Genomic DNA, 18,429 nt, shown 5'->3' on the forward strand with positions numbered 1-18,429 from the left:
AATCTAAGCCCTTAGATCCACAGATCATAGTATCTTTTCCCTAAATACCCTTCATTGTCCCTTATTCCCCAACCAATCCCTCTGTTCCTATTATCAGATTGGTTTTTAACATGAAAGATATTGAATATAACAAAGGTTCTCATCTGAGAGGAGATGACCTCCCCACAAGATTTCTACTTCTCTGTGTGTCTTTCTGGTTATATACCTAGTTGAGTTTGGTAATTTAGGAAGCATCTGTATATACTTTTGTGATCATTTATTCAGCAAAAACATGAGTACCTACTCTGTACTAAATACCTGGAGTCTAGTGGGAAATTGAAGAACATAGTATAAAAATTTTCTTTATAGATTATCTTATAAATTTTCTTGGAAAGAATTCCAAAATATTCAAAGGTGCTTCATTACAAAATTCCATTGCAGGAGATATCTTTAACATTGTTACTCACATGTACAAGGGTCCTTTCCTCATATTTCATTTCACTTTTTTCTTTCTTTTTCTAGATCCTTGTAACATATTTGAGAGTCTTGAAATTTTCTTTATACTACCAAATAAGTGTGACTAGGTAATCCAAACAAGGTGTGTCTTATGTTTTTGTTGTTGTCATTGTTAGTTTATGTATAAAACAAACAAGAAGCCCACTTGTTTTAACCTGGAATTCTTCTACATACATATAGTCAGAATATATTTTAAATGGTTTTGGACATAATGTTTAGAAGGAAGGAGTTTGGTTTAGCACATATTTCAGGTGATGTTTTTGTTTTTTTTATTGAACAACCATAAGATAAATGTAAAGTTTCAAATTATAGGTAGAAATAAGCATCTAATTTTAAATATTAATGTCCTAATGTAAAAGAATATAAATATAAATTGTCAAAGTACTTATTTTATATTACTTTGTCTTATTTTCAATGTTTAATAATATACAAAATTAACTTCAAAAATGATAGGCCTGATAGGAAGCAGAGGAGCAATAGTTAGGTGCTAGGGCTTAAGTCCTCTACCCATATTTCTTTGTAAAACTTGTCCAGCAAAACTCAGAGAGTATATCAAAGAAATGGTGAGTGGATCCTGCTGAAAAGTTCCTCAGGCATATCATTCAAAATTAGACATGCCTTCTCTCTCATACTTTTATTCTTGTCCAGAACTTGAAGTAGGCAGTTTTCAGACCTGCTGCTTCTTCCAAATTGTAATAAATAAATGACATCCTTATTCATGAGAATCTGTTCTAACTTAGAAGACTTACCTTTGCATGTACCTTTACCATGAAAACCTTAGGGGAAAGTAATTAAATTTAATAGCCTCTATGTGTTCTAAACAAAGATGTACAATAGATACAATGATGATGATCAATTCAAGTATTTACAGAAATCAGTACTTTGGAAATTCAAATGTAATCTCATATTTGTGGTGCTCTATTCTGGAACTATAGAAATATTTTAATTGTCATTAGAATGGTATTTTTCCCTGTTTTGGAATTTTAATAAGTAATTATTGATATTTATTCTCGGTTATCTTTTTCTCAGCCCATGGGGTACGGTACTGCTGTGTTGAATACATATTTTCCAAAGTCATCTTTCTAAACTCAAAACTGATTTGATTCTTTGCTTCAATAAGGAACAAAAGGGTACTGAACCGGCTACCCAAGACACATGAAACAGTGAGAATGTGGACCTAGCAGAGAGTAGATGCTCGTAAATAAGGCACCAATTTTGCAGATACACAAATATGAAGTGTTTTTAAGTTTTCAATGTTTACCATCAGTATAGGATTTGAACATAGAAAAGAATAGACTATGGCATTTAAACATAAGTGAACAAATCTGAACCACACAAAACAGATAAATGCAAACTGAAGCTACAATAATATTCTATTTTTTCACTTGTCATTTGGCAAAGATCAAAAATTGTAAAATGTATTTTGACACATTTTTTAAATAGGCTCTCTCACACATTGCTTGTGAAAACAGAAATTGGTTAAGCCTCTTTGGATGGTAATTCTAGCCATTTGTTAAATTATTAATCCATATAGCTTCTGACCAGAAATTAAACTTTTAGCAGTCATTTTGTAGACGTGTTCAAAGATGTATGAACAATTATATTCATTTCAGTACTGCTTGTAATGGCAAAAAAAAATAAAAAAGGAAACAACGTCAAGTATCTATCACTAGGGACTCATTAAGTCAATTATGGAATACTACACAACTGTTAAAAGTTGTATGTACTAATACGGAATGAACAATAAGATATAATGTTGAGTGATTAAAGAAACGAACAGAACAGTGAAAGCCTACCATGAGCCAAATACTCAAACACAAATATTTGAAGATATTCAAGATATTTCAGAAACTGGAAAAAAAAAAAATACTTGCTCTGGGGAAAGTAGTTGGTTTGGGGGAAAAGGTAGGAAGGAATCTTCAGTATAGCTGAACATTTATAATTTGTACACATTGCCTATTCAAAAATGATCAAAAAACAGTAATTTGGGAAACTATTCAACTGTAATATAAGAATTATGGACATGATTATTCAATTATTACTTTCTATAAGAAACAAATATTGATATCATGAGACTGAAATTTATATTTAATACAAATAGATTTTTATTATTTCAAGAAATCTGTGATATTAATGAGGCTAAATAGTTGTAAAATGTGGTTCTTGCTATCTTTTATCCCTATTCCTGTCTTTTATAAGGATGCTAATATTTGATTTTAGATATGATGCTTCTCCTGAAATCAATCTTGTGTCGTTAATTATTCAAATATCCAGCCTTCCTTGCTGAAATCATTCTAATTATTCCCAGTGCTCAACAGTATTAGTAAAAGTTACATTTGAATTCAAAATAATTTAAATTGAGTCCTTAATATTCCCACAAGCATTTAGCTATTTTTATATTTCACCTCTTGAGATTAAAAAAATAAAAGTAAAAAGATTGAATGTAGCCAATACCATTGTTTTAATTGAAATGATTCTGTGTTTTTATCTCTAATACAATACCGTAGAAGGTAGATTAAAATGAGCTTCCTCTCTCTTTTCTGATTTGTAAATCCCACCTCTCATATTAACTCCTCATTTACACTTTTAAAAATTTTATGATGCTCATATTCTTTTATTATCTGTTAGGTTAATCAGTGGACAAGATTTTATGTACATTTTCTAGTGCATTGCCCTTGAGAAATGAAGATTATTATTCATCCTGAATAAATAAATACCATGTAAGCTTGTAATGGTAGATTTTAAACAACATAAACTGCCACCTAACATAATCTCTTGTCTGCTAGATTATGCTATCTATTTTCCAAAATAGATTTTACACATATCTGTGCAAAATAATATTATGTATTATTGAAAATAACATGTGGCTTTTGGCAAACTAAAAAACCCATTATAGTGTCTATTAAATTATTTAACAAATAATTTTAAGACTATGATTCTTCGATTTAACATTGATTTGGATGGGAGGCAAGGACACAAGCCAGCCTGAAAAATAAGAATTAGAAACAGGGAAAATACATACAATCCTTTCATTAGTGAGTCTTGAAATTTTGATTTAGGTTAGATAAATTAAATTACTTTGGCCTGAGCTGCCTTTCCCCCACCGCAGCAATATTATTCTCCAGAGTCTGTTTTCTACAGCTGTATATATGATTTACAGTGATGGCATTCAAAGACTCTATGTACCATTTCTCCCTTCGATACCATATACAGTGGAGAAGCAAGGCACAATAAGGAAAAAAAAATATGTCCAGCTTAAATATGAATCTTCATTGAAATTTCTATTTGTGACGGTTCTAAAATTCTTTACCATAAATTTTCTGGGATAAGCAAGCTTTAAAAAAATTTTTATTAGAGTTTCTCTTAGCCAGAAAATAAATTCTTTTCTGTGACCTTTGAAAAGTAATACGAATGCTTTATTTCTCATATTACTGTTATGAAGCAGCAATCTTGAAATGCAAAACCCAGTCATTAGTCACACCCTAGATTAAGGTGACTGTATTTTCACTGTACCCCCAAAAGAGCTCTTTGATAACTGGGACATTGTCCCCATAATACAGTGCCTCCTTTAATTTCATTAACTAGTTTGTCAGTTCTGAGCCTGAGCTACAGGGAGTTTTAAGGAAGGACTGAGGAGTACAACAAACTCAGATACTGGCAGTAATTTTGTGAAACCAGTAGTTATACTCAAAACACATAGATTCTCTACCCTGTGTTCTATTAGAACACGGCAAGATTAGCATCTAAAGTAAGCCTCTCCTTTTAGACATATAGAAACATTGTCTTACATCAAACACTTCAAAAGGTTGACATGTCAAAACTAAGGTTTGAATAAGTCAGTGTTTTCTTTTGTCCATTCAGAATTGGGGAAAACTCAACCACTTATATCACTTTTTTACCCAGAATCTTACTATGAGGAGCTCACTAATGACCCAAGAAGCCAGCATGCTTTGACCACGCAGATGGACATGCTTGTGACTGAGACAAGTTGCTGACATGATGAAAGTCTGATCCCTTTTGAAACAGGTGAGCCCTGCAGTAAAACTGAAAAATATTTTCAAATTTCTCAAAAACAGTATTACTGGCCACATTGCCTTAATGCTTATTTCCTAAATCCAGCAAGTGTAATTGTTGATCTATTTATCTTCTTGAGTGGGCTCTTTTTGCAGAAAAGAATGTGATTCATTGTCTTTCTAGCTGAAGGTGATCAGTGGTAATTCAAAAACTTCTATATAGGAAATGGTTATGGAAAAGAAGCTAGTGGATACAGGTTGAAGTTGTCTCACATAACACACAAATGGTATTTATTTATTATTTTTACTTTTTTTACGGTATATGGGCCTCTCACTGTTGTGGCCTCTCCTGTCGCAGAGCACAGGCTCCGGACGTGCAGGCTCAGCGGCCATGGCTCACGGGCCCAGCCGCTCCGCGGCATGTGGGATCTTCCCGGATCGGGGCACGAACCTGTGTTCCCTGTGTTCCACTGCACCACCAGGGAAGCCCACGGATGATATTTATTTTGATTGTATTCTCATTCATGGGCAAAAGTAATAGAAAATGTGGGGAGGTTCCTAAACCTCTGACCACTCTTCTCCCAAGTTGCTGCTGGCTCTAACCACAAATTAAAATGCTAAAATGCTTTGGAAAAAATCACAACCTAACCAGAATACAAGAACTATAGAAACTGCAATTCCTGGCTGCTGATCTAGACCACCAACACAGGAAGCGCTGACAGCAAATCTCTTTTCTTCCAAGAAATATTTGCAACCAGAAAAGTATTTGCAAGCCCATTGTCAGGTTTTATACAAAGTTTAATGACAAATTTTCCAGTGTGGATTAAATTTTAGATGTATCGCTAATTTAATGAAGGGCCTCCAAAATATCACATTTCATCAAGTTATTCTGGCTGGTGTAACAATTTTGTGGCGAGGGGAGCGTGGAGAGAGAGAGAGAGAGATGATAGATAAAATAGTTAATGTTATGCTTAAAATACCAATTCCATATTTTAGGTAAAATGCCTTAGTAGCTCAACATCACTAATTCAAGTTATAAATGTGAAAAAGAAAGCAATTTCCTGACAAATCCTTCAGATTGTCTTGAGGACCAACAAGAAATTTTTGCTTCTCATCACTCATTTGAGATAGGTTTAAGCTTATTTTTAATATTAGGTCTAGTTCCTTAGGAAACAGACCTTGAGATGGTTATTTGCATGGAAGTAGTTTCTTGGAAAGAAACATAATTTCTTCATAACAGTGTCTGTGAGGGAGAGAATAAAACAGGATTGGTCAGAGGAGAAATTGTGATGCAGCTGCAACAGAGCCTCAGTCAATTCCTCAGAGAACTCCAAGGGAATAGCCCTTCAGAGTCCCAAGTTGAAGCAAAAAGGTACCAAAGTCCAGCCTCTCACAAGGACAAGTCCATGGATGTGATGCCCCCAGGGAAGGGAAAGGACAAGGCATTTTACTTTGATCTAAGGCCGTGACTGGAAAGGAACTCAGCTCAAAGTCCTTGCCAGGCAACCCTCCCAGCAGCCAAACAACTGTCTTAGTCTAAAGGGGCATCTACAGTTTTCTTCCATATAAATCTTAAATCATTCAACTTTTGATAATGAGAACCCATTGAACCCTAGTTTCTAATATCGGCAATGCAGTAATGTTATTTAGGGCTAATATATTGAAAATATTATTGACTCTGTGAAGATAGCACATTTTAAATATTTGCTAAGGTTTGTGTGTGCTTATTATTGACAGAATGGACTGTTTACCATCATTAATTTCTTATTAGAGATCTTTAAAGCGTAGATTTTTGACACAACACACAGTTGCAAATAGACAGAATTATGTCAGTGCGACTGTCACAGATGAAAAGAAAGGACTTTGCTTTTGTAGTTCTACTTTTCAGTCAATATTGTTTAAGGCTTGGTTGAAAGGGGTTCCATGAACAGATTGCAAGCTTTTGTACTGACATAAATCCTGTCTATTTGCAACTCTGTGCTTGCCAAGTCTACACCATCTCTCAGCAGGATTCTTAGCATAGCCCACCAGCAGGCTCCTGAGCATCGCCTCTTCATCTCTTGAAATCAGTTATCTACATAGGAGCCAGTAAAAACTGGTTAAAATGAAATGAGACTATCTCATTCCCCTGTTTACACCTCTTCCATGCCTCCCCATTGCACTCTGAATATATTCCAAGACCTTGCCATGGTCTAAAAGGTGTTTCATGATCTGGCTTCTACCTGCTTCTTTCAAATCCCCTCATAACATCAAGCACTGAGCTATTATAGCTAAGATGAATAACATTGGCCTCAGTTCTGTTTGTGTAAGATAACAAGGTCTTCTGACTCAAGGTGTTTGCATTCTGTGTTGTCTGTACCTGGAATATGCTTCTCTCTGAGTCTTGGCAGTTGATGTGCTCTCATTCTTTAACTAGGCTGTCCAAAGATACCTACATATCTCCCTCCCTTCCTTCCTGGGCTTCTACTGACCTCCATGTATTTGCCTGCATCTTCTCCAACCTAACCAACGACTTTCCATAACCTTATCATCGCAACTATCCATAGCTATCTTGTTTGTAATTTGATAACATGTTTATTTTCTATCACTCCCATAAGAATGCTTTATTACTTCCAGTTTTAATAATGTATCTGATCTCTTCCCAATATTTAATTGATATAGCATATAGAGAAAAAGTATGTGAAATGAAACTTGATAGTTAGCCAAGGACTAGACAAGGTCGTGTATTAGGTCGTGTTAAGATTCTGGAGCAATGGAAACCATTGTCAGGATCTTAGGAGTCTAGAGGTAGAAAGAAGACATAAATATTTCTCTCCGTTTGATGCAATTACTCTGTTCACAAGACATGCATGTTATTGTATTCATATATTTATTTAAATGGTGATTATTAAATTGTCTTCTTACTGCTGATCAATACTAACATCACCTAGGTTTCTGAAACATTTATGTTGGGCCATTTTTCACAAAAACTTTTCCATGTGTAAAATATTAATATAAAAATTTATCTTGATTCCAAGAAAACTCGTATTACCATACTATTTAAAATGGCACCTCTCCAGACCCGCCCCAAACTTGTGTCCCTTTAATTTTCTTCCAGGTACTTGCCTTGGACATATCTATGTATTTATTTACTTCTTAGTTACATGACTATATCAGGACAAGACTGTCCTTTATTCTCCTATATCTCTGTTCCTAGAATAAGACTTGACAAATAGGAAGTTCTCCTCAAATGTATGTCAAACTAATGAATGGATGAATCCATTAGTCTAGGAAATTCACATATATGGAAGCTGCTACTTTCCAATGAAGCTGAATAAATGAGATCTCTTAGTCACTACAATCCTTTCATCCTGAAAAGGTCATAGAATTAATCTTTTCTTTAATTCTCTGTTTTTATGTATGCAAAATGACTGCCTAATCCAAGGGGTTCATCATTTACTAGCAAATAATAAACACTTTTACAATCTGTTCTATGGCCATGTAAATAATGAATATCTAATTGCTAATTGCTAACAGTTGTATTGATATTTATTATTTGCTATGTTTCTTCTTGATAGTTTAGTTATATTTAAGTGAGTTTTACTTTTTAATGGAAGCTTATATACTGTTTTAAAGAAAGAAAGAAATTATATGTATATAAGAAAGAGAGAGAGAGAGAAAAATTTTTGTCTTTTTCATTCATTACTCTATTCCCAGTGCCTAGAATAATACCTAGTAGACATGGCAGTCACTCAATAAGTATTTGCTGAATTAATAAATTAACATAATATACACTTAGCCAATTTTAATGAAGACTCTTCTCTGGGGGGGATATCCACTTTTGTACCTATTCTTAGCTAGATTTTATTTTTACCATCGATTTTTACTCATATTCTTTTACCAAGGACATCAGAGAAGAAAGAGCACTAGATTATGTCAGTATCATCATATTTCTGGTTCAAGCCCTTCTTTATGTGACTGTGTGTAAATCCTTTAAGTTATGAGATTCCAATTCCTGAATTATCAAAATAATAAAAGCAGTTTTTGACTTTCTAAAGTTCCATTTCAAATCTAAAATTATACGTTTTCTTCAACTCTCACCACTGAAGTCCATTTCAATATACATCTGTTTTTAGAGACAAGTTGTAGACCAGTAGACACTTTTATCTCTTTTCAAGTATTTTCAATGAGAAAGCCTCGCAATTATTGAAAGCCCTTTTCTTTCTGCTTCTTTTTTTTTTTTTTTTTTTTTTTGCGGTACACGGGCCTCTCACTGTTGTGGCCTCTCCTCGCCCGTTGCGGAGCGCAGGCTCAGTGGCCATGGCTCACGGGCTCAGCCGCTCCACTGGTATCTTCCCAGACCAGGGCACGAACCCGTGTCCCCTGCATCGGCAGGCGGACTTTCAGCCACTGCGCCACCAGGGAAGCCCAAAGCCGTTTTCTTTAATTCCCCTTTCTTATTAACCTGTAGTCAGGACTATATGGCATCTCCCTAATTACATAATTAAGGGATTATAACTATACTAAAGTTATTAATTTTAAGAATTAATAACCATCTGGGAGGAATAGATGACTCGACTTACAACTGAAGAACCTTATGCATTTGGATGCTGCTGAATAAAGCAAGAATCAGGTAAAACCACTGAAGCCAGATTCTGTTCTGTATTGAAGAGCTCACCCCTAAAACTGCTTTGAAGGCCAGTTATACCTGGATATTGGTTGGGTAGTATAGCTTCTATCTAATTTTAGAAGGGAATTCTGAATCAGTTAATGCTATTAGCCAGTTGGATTGGTTACATTACTTAGCAACATTTTATTTGATATAGAGTTACCCACACCTTTGCAAGTGACGTGGAGTGTGTTATACATTATAGTATTTAAGCTATTAAAGACTCTATTAAAGAAAAGTTGTCAATAGAAAATTATTATATTTCTTATTAACATGTATCTAAGAAAATGTAATAAAAGAACTAGTACATAAGAATAGTTTTCTTCATCTCAAATAAAAAATAATTAAGATTTTAATCTTTTTTTATCTCTACGACGTGATCTATGAGGTTGGGATAAGAGGCGTCTTAACTCCATTCTCTACTCTAGAGGGCATAGTAAGATCAAATAGTCATGTGATTTCTCCTATGAGGCTTTCTGGGATGCGTCAAAATCTTCAGGAGAAGAAACCTTTCTCTCTAACTCTTGTTATGTTATTGTGTTTTGTCATCCTAAAACCGTCTCTGCCTCCTTTGTCTTGATCTCCAAATGTGATTATTAGAGTCATTTAAGTGGACTATTCCTAGTTGTTTACCTACAGAATTGTGTTTCACACTTTCTAGCACCTATGACAATAAGGAAATAAAGTCATCTCCAGCTCCATGGAACCTATTAGTCTTAAGACAGTCATGGTAGTGATTTTCTCTACCAATACATTAGTTTATGAGGAGGCATGAGATGAATGTCTGGCGCCTTCATTCATTCACTCATCTATTCAATAATCATTTTTGAGTGCCTCCTATGTGCCAGGCACTTTTCAAGGTCTTGAGGATATAGAGAAAATACAAGTCACAGCTCTTCATAGAGCTTATATTTTAGAGGAAAGAGAAAAATAAAACAAACATAAATCAATCAATCAATAATATCTCAGGGAATGAAAAGTGCTGTGAAGAAAAATTTAAGTCAGGTAATGTAATATAGAGAAATGTGGGAAGGATGTTGTTTTCAATAAATGTGATCAACAAATCTCCACTATGTTATGTGACATAGAAGTTGTGATTGAAAAACCTAGAATACGGGCTTCCCTGGTGGTGCAGTGGTTGAGAGTCCGCCTGCTGATGAAGGGAACACGGGTTCGTGCCCCGGTCTGGGAAGATCCCACATGCCGCGGAGCGACTAGGCCCGTGAGCCATGGCCGCTGAGCCTGTGTGTCCGAAGCCTGTGCTCCGCAACGGGAGAGGCCACAACAGTGAGAGGCCCGCGTACCGCAAAAAAACAAAACAAAACTAGAATACAGTTGGATATCATTTTAATGACTAGAATTGCTTTGTGATCCTAAGAGATAAGAGTATATAAAAAGAATGTAGAATCTGTTATGAACAACGATCTTTACATTTAGATAACAAAGGTATTTGCATATCTCAAGAGACAACCAAAAAGAAAACTAGCTCAAATGATACAACCATTTGAATAGGAGTTATAGACTCTAATATATCTTAAAAATTAACGATGATATTACTCGAAAATAAGGGAAGCCTCTGTATGATCACAGTTTCTTCTATACCATGAAATCCTTGCTATGGATTATGAACAGATTTCATTAAATTTCGGTCACTTCAGGCTAAGCTAAGAGTGACCTCAAAAATTACTTGGAAAGGTATTTCTGAAAAATGTGTGATGTATATTTCCTTATTATGTAGTCGATTTTGAACACTTAGTAGATCTACAATTAAGTTTAAGAATATTTGTAACAATAAAATAAACCCATTCTCTTAATATTTTATATTAAGAAATATGTACATATTTGATAATATAAATATTTGTTTGTATAAGTAATATTAAAGAGAATTTGACCTGTTAGAGTGACTAGTCAATCCTCTGACTTGTTTAATATTTAAGTTATAAGAATTATTTTACTTTGGAAGTATTTGTTATTTAAGGTAAATAGACATGGTACTTGAACAAATTAAATATATAAACTTCGTAAATACAGTTTAAATATCTAAAGAAACTTAACGAAGATAGTAAAAAATATATATTAATCAAAGTTTTTTTTAAGATAATGATTAAAATTACTAGTCTTAAAAACAGAATAATCAAATAGGTAAGTTGGAAATATTAAAAATGTGATTTCAGGAAAGGAATAACTTTAATAAATTGAAATATTTTTAAAAATCTCTGAACAATCTTTGGTATGAAAAAGTACCTACGTGGGCAAGATAAAACATATTTTTCGTTAGAGTAACTTTTAAGCAGAGACCTGAATATACTAGGGGGTATTAGCCACAGAGAAAGGTTATCTCTAGCAGAAGGAATATTAACTGCAAAGGCCCTGAGGCAGGAACATGCCTGCTTGATGTTTGTGGTGAAGTGTGATTCCTAGAATTGCTGTCTTGCTCCCAGACCAGAGGGTGAAGCCCTAGAACTAGGTCAGAGCCTAGGATTGATATGAGGTGGAAGCAGAGCCTGGCATATTCTCCCCATCTTCTTACTTCTTGTTGTATAAAATAACAAATACCCTCATTTTTAAAGCCAGTGTGAATTTGTAGTTATGTATTGTTTGCAGGTAAAAATATCTGAACAATTCAAGTTATTATTTATATTTTTTCAATCTTCAAATTGCCAAACAATGAGTGGGCAATCTTTATTAGGTGGATATGCTATAGGGCTTTATTTTCAAGGACATTTTCATTTACAGGTTAAGGTGTTATATCTGGAGTTAATTATTGCATGATGACATATATATATATTTGCTATTTCCATTTTACATGCATTGTCTCTCTGAGTTTCATTCAGTCACAGCATGAAGTTGTCATACTCAGTTTATAGGGAAGGAAACTGAGACTCAGAGAGGTAAAATCATTTGAACGGGAGGCAGGTTTTCAAAGGCCAATGCCATTGCTATTTTCATTATAACCGACTGTTAAAAATTCGTCTTTGACATAAAACCATAGGCCAACTAAAATTCTAAAGTCGTAAATTCAGGGTTGTGGAATCTCTAATAAGGGAATTTTTGGCAAAATAATGGAAGGAAGGATTTCATGGAGCAGCCTTCTATATAGAGCTCTTCAAATAAAACTACGTTAGTAGCTTTGTCTATTTAAAAGGCTAACTTTGTGTTGAAAGAGCCAGGAGTTTGTGGAGAGTTGCAGAGACAATGTCTGTCATTTAGTAGCTGAGTATTGAGATTCAGTTTCCTTCTTACCAAGCTGTTGTGGGGAGTGATATACATATAAAACGCTTTGCATAGTGCCTACCACGTAATAGCACCTCTGAGGTGCTCTTTAAAACTTCACCAGGAATCATAAAGTGAACGGTATTTTTTTTAGAATATTCATCAACCAATTACCCATACTTTGAAATTGCATAGGAAAATTAAAATCTTAACACAACTTTTTTACTAATATACTTAAAACATTCTTCTATCCTTAATTCTGCTGCTATCCTGTTTTTCCCACTTATACCCCCATCACTTAGTCTCTGGTGGAGTCTGACTAACACCTGTTATATATTATATATATATAATAACACCTGTTAATGTAACACAATGAAAATAAAATGAAGGATTTCATGAAATCTTTGAACATGATATCAGAGATGAGGTTTGGCAGTTGGGTAAGTTAAAAGCAAAACAAAAACAGGATGTTAACACAAAGTATTTCAAAGGGGAAGTATTAAGATATTAAGAAATTAAAACAAGACCTTGAGAAAATTACTTAAACTCACAAATGCATTTATAAAAATGAATCTACTTATAGTCAAACTGAGAAAGTCCAAATAAAGCAAAGAACATCATTATATCAGAGTATCATGATATATTTTTTACAGAAAGTATCACTGGATTGATTTTTATTTATTCTTTAAAAAAAGAACACATACTGGCAATTATGAGACATTTTGTTAAATAAAAGATGAAATAAATTTATTATCAATTTTAAGGTCTAAGAATGTAATTTTTCACAATTTCCTATGAAAATTTGCTTCCTCTTTTAAATGATTTTCTTTGTGTTAATTGCCTTCATTAAATTATCTTCTCATGATCGAACTTCCTGTAAAACAGTACCCTTAAAGGCTGATTCCCAGAGTATAAGAGACTGAAAATGTTCAAGAAAAAAAATGCATTAATTAGGCAGCAAATTAGTCAGTAAGGGAAGTATTCATAGCCTAAGGAAGGTCACAGAAGTAGCGTCACTAATGCTGGTCCTCTCTGTTGCTAAAGATTGAGTAAATAACATTTAATGGTCTAGATGGATTCCCCATTCAAGTCAGCACCTTGGGCAGTGGCTTCATTCAGTCATTTAATTAATATTTATTTATTGAGCATTCACCGAGTCAGGTAGGGGGATATTGGAGATAGAGTATTGTGGGAAAACTAAAAATCCTCATAAAGTGTATAGCCTAATAGGAGAGACAGACAATGAAATGATAATTAGTTAATTATATACTATGTTTGCTACTAATAAGTATCTTGAGGAAAAAAAGTAAAGTAGGTTTGGGGTATACTAAATGCTGTATATGGCTGATTGGAAATTTTAGATTTGAGCTAGGAAAAAACTTCAGTGAGACAATGATTTTGCAGTCAAAAACTTGAAAGAACGGGAAATAGCCGTGAAGACTTCTAGGAGAAGAGCACTCAGGCAAAGGGAAGGGCAAGTACAGTCTTGATAGTGGGAGCACACCTGAGGTTTTCAAAGAACTCATGGAAGTGGACATCAGGAGAGGCATGGGAAATATTGAAGAGGTAACAACCAGCCAACCTTCTTAAGTCTTGCTTCCTTCTCCGCAAAAGTGGTATAAAAAAAAGGATGGTCTGTGCCTAGGAGGGTTGTAAATATTCCATGAGGTAATTCTTACAAAGCATTGAGCATAATGCCTGGCACATAGTAAGTGCTTAATAAATGTTTGTTCGTGTTGTTGTTTGTTATTTCATGGAAATGGAGCCAAAGGGCTGTTTATCTATGTCTGATACCACTGAACATTTGAATTATTTAACTGATTCCCTTTACTTTGATTCCATGACCGCTTGGAAACCAATGGATTATAATTTCATTTCCTGTGTGGTTCTGCCTCAAGGGAGAATATGCCAGTTTTACTAATACAGGTGTTCCAAATTAGATGTCAGTACGAGTTACCTTTCTAAATGACAAATTTTCGACTTTGCCACCAAGAGGCTAATTAATGTGAGTTTACCCATGAGAAAATGATCTACTCTCAAACATTTTACTTGTAAAATCAGGTTTCTAAGTAGATCACCAGACTTTCCAGCACAGAAAATTCCCTAAGGTGACTCAGCTCAGTGATGCAGCCTGGGGGACAGCCAGCAAGACTCTCCTGGCAGCCTTCATCTCATCTGCTTTTCTGTTTAAATGTTGCAAATACCTAATCGCTACATACACTTACTCCATACTGTCACATCTATCATCTCTCGTCACCCTCTGCATGTTTTTGTGAGTGTGCAAAAGAGCTGCTGCTACCCCTATTTTATAAATGCAGAACTGAGATATAGAGAGATGAAGAGAGAGACTTGGGTCCTGAGTCCAGGTAGTCAGTGCTTCTTCTACTACAAGAAAGAAGAAATCCTGGGGTTTAGTCTCAGATTCCCCTCTAACAGATATGTGATCTTGAAATATCCTTCCTTTTTGGTACTCAGTTTCTCGAGGGAGTTATAGGAGTAAATGACCTATAATATCCTTTCTAATATAAATATCTTAGAATACTAAGGTAACAGTGAAATGAGCAAATTAATAGAACATGTGGGGAAAAATTCAACCAGACCAGAAATTAACAAAAGAATATAAATATGTTAAATATGAACAGAAACACCTTGGCCATATATAACTTAGGTACTGTAGGAAGTTGAGGAGGTGGGAGAAACAGAGGAAGACAGGTCCTAAACATTTATATTTGGCAAAGAGAGACCAGGTACACTGACAGACGCTTATTTTTATATTTTCCCTTTGGAGTTATTTCATGGAAAACTAATAAATTAATAAAAATTTATGAAATAATAAACTAATAAAACATTTATTTACTAATAACATTCGTAGATGTTATTATACCTGCAGCTCATCGTTGCTCCATTTGTTATTCAAATAAGTGAAAGCTATTTTCCATCAAATTTCCACTGAAATGGATTACTAATAAATTTAAGAAAAATATGAACAAAAATATGTACACCAAAGTAAAATAAATGAAATAAGTTTAAATAGTCTAATAATTTATTTTTCAAAAAATAAATAAGGGAATAGGAAAACAATTTTAATTTAATAAACTTAATGAACATTTATTAAATAATTTAAAATTTATTAAAATTTATTAAAAATTAAAACAAATGCTTTATTAAAACAAAGCATGACTGAACCAACCAAAGCCTGACTGAACACTGCAAAAGTACTTATTTGAAAACTTTTTAAGTTCTTTTTTTTTCAAATTGTGTGTTCTGAAGTACATAATCACACATATTTTTTAATTAGTCACTACAACAGTGCTGCCCTGTTAAGATACCACCATGAACTGCACAATGGTCTTTTTGTGTTGGAGGCTTCCGTCTCTTATCTCTTGGTTCACTGATCTGTGTTTTTGTTGGATATGTTGGAGAGATCTTGAGGACTTTGGCAGTCCAAGTCCTCTAGCTATTTTCTACCCTGTCATCCTAAAAGGAAACTGTGCTGCCTCATACAAAATCACCCTTACTAGTGCAGTGAAGTGGCAGGGAAAAGGAGGGCAATCACCTCACCTCGACATACTTTTTAGAATATGTTCTGATAAATTGCCTGTCTGGTCTTCTTAATTTTTCTAAAGAGCCCACACTGACCATTTGAATACAATAGAGATTTCAAGAAACTACAATTTTCCAGCTCCACACTACACTGATACTTCAGTTAAATGCATGCCTTCGGGGCAAGGTAATTGAAATGATAAATTAATTGCATCTGTTTTAAGCCAACATAGGAAAACTCTAGTGTTCTATGCATCAAAATGTCTTTTCTCACAGCAGGTATATTACTGCACTTAAAATCAGGTTAGGACCCTCTTACTGTGTTTGGAAGAGGGAGGAAAGAGGATCGTTTATTCCTTGGAGAACATATACTTCTATATCTGTACATAAAACAACCTTGTCTTTTGGTAGCAGGCTTTTAATTACATCCCAGGGAGAGAGTGACTTACATTGATTATTTACTGGAAGAATGCTGAGAGCATAAAAGAATGTGATTCACTCCACTACAGAGAATGACAGCATTAAGGCCTGTCTGTGCCAGCATTTGAAGATTTCCTCCCTCCCCTTCCTAGGATGCAAGATGCATTAAAGATTTATTTAAAGATTCTTGACTTTGGATAATCAAGATAGATTTAAAACATTCATTTAATAAATGAGCCTATGGATGCCACAGAGACTAAATTAGTCACATCACTGGATTCCACTGCTCCATCTACTTCTGTGGTTTACTGAGGATCTAAGCTTAAACTTTGTTACGACTTGAGTGTTTACATATTGTTTTAATATTTTCACTACAACTGACTATCCATAGATGTTATTATACCTGCAATTCTTCATTGCTCCATTTGTTATTCAAGTAAGTGAAAGCTATTTTCCATCAAATTTCCACTGAAATGGGTTACTAATAAATTTAAGAAAAATATGAACAAAAATAGGTGCACCAAAGTAAAGTAAAAGAAATAAGTTAAAATAATCTAATAATTTACTTTTCATAAAAATATATAAGGGAATAGGAAAACAATAAAACAATACATAAGGGAATAGGAAAATAAAAATTTGGATTAAATTAGAGACAGGATATGTGGTGCTGATAATAATTCAGACACCTCTATTTAAATCTATTTTCAATACTTATAGAACCACAAAAGGGATAGATTCCAGTGTCCAGTGTAGTATCTATCACAGAAGGAACTCGACTGAAATGAACATTTGGCATCAGCTTCTTTTTTCTTCTAGATTGAGGACATTAAGTGATGTGTCCATTGGAAATGCCACTAGAGAAAAGGGAATAGAATTATAGAATCACAGAATTCACAGTATCACTGAATTTAGAGTTGATGAAGTTTACTTGGAATACCTTCATAAAAGGGTGAGATGTGTAATTATTTGGTTAAGCAAAGAAAGATACAACTGAACATCATATTTCTTTTGGATTTCAGTATTTAACTCAGTGAGGGCAACGATCATGTTTTATATCAACACTTCCTAAATTTTTTGGAGTTGAGCTCCATCATTGTTTGCTTGTTAAATCATCCCCTTCTCCAAGATCAACCATTTGCAAAGCCGATTACAAATTCTCAGAGAACTGAACATATTTGTTTTGAATATTTGCAATTTCTTTTAGGCATCTCAGGAATCACAAAACCAAGATTAGGATTTACTGTTTGATTACTTTGAGATATTTAAAAATATCTATACCAAAGATGAAAAACTAATTTTGTTTTATGGGATTATCACTCCAATAGTCTCTTGCTTTACATTGCAAATACATTTGGAAGCCTCTAGGTATTTACTTCTAGACTTTGTGCTTTCCTGGGGAGATGATATTTGGAAGACTGAAATAAAATAATCCCTGGTTTTCCTGTCATTAAAAGCCTCTATTTACAAACCACAAACCTAAAGGGAGTGAAATCAACTAAAGAGAGATATGTGCTACAAAGGGAGCTTTAGTTCATGTTCTGGTCATTTAGACAAGATTTATTACCACCATTGATTTACACCATGTATTATAGTTAAGATAGTAATTGCTACATTATACTTTATAGTATCTCTAGTACCTCTGAATGATGTCCTTTTTAAAACAGGACTGTACACTAATAATGCATTGGGTCATTACTGTTTTTGTTGTATATTGCTTTTTACAAAGTATTATTTTTTTTAACAAAATGCAGTTCTTTTTCCCAGAGTTTTAATAATCTGGATCCTTATATAGAATCATTTTATTGACATGCTCAAAGTTTATATTCTAAATATCGTTTGATCCTGGCATGTACCAAGTGTTATATATGTCACAGGAAACTCAAAAATTAATGACTTCACTCCTATCCTCAAAGGGTTTATAGTTCTTTGACTATAAATACAGATAAATAACCCTGTAGTTACACTATAATGTGATAATAACAGTAAGTGCAGTGTCCTATAGAATGAGTGGGAGCACCAAAAAGAGTTATGAATTGATCACAGAGGCCTTCTGAGAGGGTTTATGGATAGGAGTGTGGAGGAGTAAAGAGTATCTCT

At 34.1% G+C, this 18,429-nt stretch overlaps 1 long non-coding RNA gene across 1 annotated transcript in view; it reads left to right on the forward strand.

Moving 5' to 3' along the window:
* The window catches only part of LOC132528773 (uncharacterized), a 114,805-nt gene that overhangs the window by 72,873 nt on the left and 23,503 nt on the right, over window positions 1-18,429 (forward strand). Inside the window, exon 2 of the long non-coding RNA XR_009543294.1 lies at window positions 4,399-4,521. This is a non-coding gene — a long non-coding RNA (uncharacterized LOC132528773). The remainder of the gene's footprint in view (window positions 1-4,398; window positions 4,522-18,429) is intronic.

The sequence above is a fragment of the Lagenorhynchus albirostris genome, chromosome 11, assembly GCF_949774975.1.
Source record: "Lagenorhynchus albirostris chromosome 11, mLagAlb1.1, whole genome shotgun sequence".
NCBI classification, from domain to species: Eukaryota; Metazoa; Chordata; class Mammalia; order Artiodactyla; family Delphinidae; genus Lagenorhynchus; species Lagenorhynchus albirostris.